We start from the raw sequence: 1,851 nt of genomic DNA, 5'->3' as shown, positions 1-1,851 counted from the left end.
ACGTCTCTCAATCAAACGGCTGTAATTAGACTGTTCTATATATGTGATTACTAAAACAGATAACTAAATTCATATATCATTTTTTTTTCTAGTGATTATTTCATCCGTTATACCGGCAAGTTGTTGCTGAAACTGAAGTAGGCCTAATACCGTTTTTCTCACCCCACTGAAAACGGTTGGATTTCTCAAATAGTATGTTTGTTATGTAATATTATATCGCGTATACATATATTAAATGTGAATGGGGGGAAAGAAATCGTTCATGTGTTTCACTAAATTTACAAACAGAACGAAGTCTGTTCCTATCGCTATATAACAGATGTAGCCAGCGGCGTGCACAAGACTTCGAAGGTGTGTGTATAAGGAAGGGGTTTGAACCTTTACAGAAGGACCAGAGACTAATGTTTGATTTTAAAAGGATTGGTATTACCCTGGGGTCATTTCAGCCGACTGCCATGTAGGGGTTGTAGGGGTCCTCTCTCAGGAATTTGTAAACTTCAGACGGCAAAAGGTGCATTTCGAGACGTAGTTATGGGTCTAATCCTTCCCCGGCTGAATACAAATAGTCCCCGAATAAATCATTTCTCCCGACTGACAATTGGCACGCCACTGGCTGCTAGCTATATAGCCTAGACCTATATAGCAGTTGGTGCTATATATCCTAAATCTACATAGCAGATATTGCTATATAGCCTAGACCTATATAGCAGTTGGTGCTATATATCCTAAATCTACATAGCAGATATTGCTATATAGCATAGACCTATAAGACAGATATTGCTATATTGCCTAAAACTATATAGCAGATATTGCTATATTGCCTAGACATATATATATATAACAGATGTTGCTATATAGCCTAGCCTTCTTTGAATATAATATCAGCTAATTTGTAGTTGGATATTTTGGACGCTGAAAAAGAAAACCGAGAAATTGCTTACAGGAATTTATACCAGAACAACAAGATGAAATTGGATCTGAGGAGATTGTGGTACTCATTGTAAATGTTTAGTCTTCTCGCCCACTGAAAAAAAAAATGTTATTAAACCATATAATTTTTGTATGTGTCCATCAGATGAAGGAACGGGGTGGAACAATTTCTGATAGGAGAGGCTGGACCAGGGACTGTTTTCCCACCCCATCAATGACCACCACTAGACCGTTGTGTAGCTCGTCCTTTATTTGTAGAGAAAATTTCTTATTAAGTTGTACAAGTTCAATTTCTCCTTAGCACCCAACATATGTTTTTTTCATATCAGGAGGATCATAGGCAGTGGCGTGCGCAAGATGTCAAAAATGGACACGGGGGGGGGGGGGGAGTGGGTGGGGGATCGGGCTTACTCAATTTCCCCCGTTTGATTAAGAAAGAGCCAGAGTCCGGGGTCCTCCCCATGAAAGAAAGGCCTCCATTTAATGCTCTAAATTAGGTCTACAATTAGCTCTAAAAGAAAAGCTGTGCTCATAAATACTCTTTATAGTTTGTAGGGTTGAAAATGGGTGCTTTTTGCACCCCTAGCAGTCGTCTTGTCCATCCCGGTTAAAATTAATTTTCCCCCGGCAGAATGACGATGGGAGGTAGGGTCATTCCCCCTCCCACACCCCAACCCCCCCCCCCCCCCGCCGCATAGTGCACTCTACTGATCGTAATGTCATGGGATATGTTAAGCAAACTTACTCAAGTTAGAGCATAGAAACCAAAGACCAATCCTACTGGATTGTCAAGTCGATTAGCATTAACTTGTACCGTCCAAGTACCGTATGTTAAGTAACTTATGTCATTGTTAGTTCCATAACCTATAAGAGGTTGACAACCTTGAAATGTTATGCATGCAACCAACCAAAGATTAAAGC

The sequence above is a fragment of the Apostichopus japonicus genome, chromosome 15, assembly GCF_037975245.1.
Source record: "Apostichopus japonicus isolate 1M-3 chromosome 15, ASM3797524v1, whole genome shotgun sequence".
Taxonomy (NCBI): domain Eukaryota; kingdom Metazoa; phylum Echinodermata; class Holothuroidea; order Aspidochirotida; family Stichopodidae; genus Apostichopus; species Apostichopus japonicus.
Note: the sequence above shows the minus strand (reverse complement) of the source record.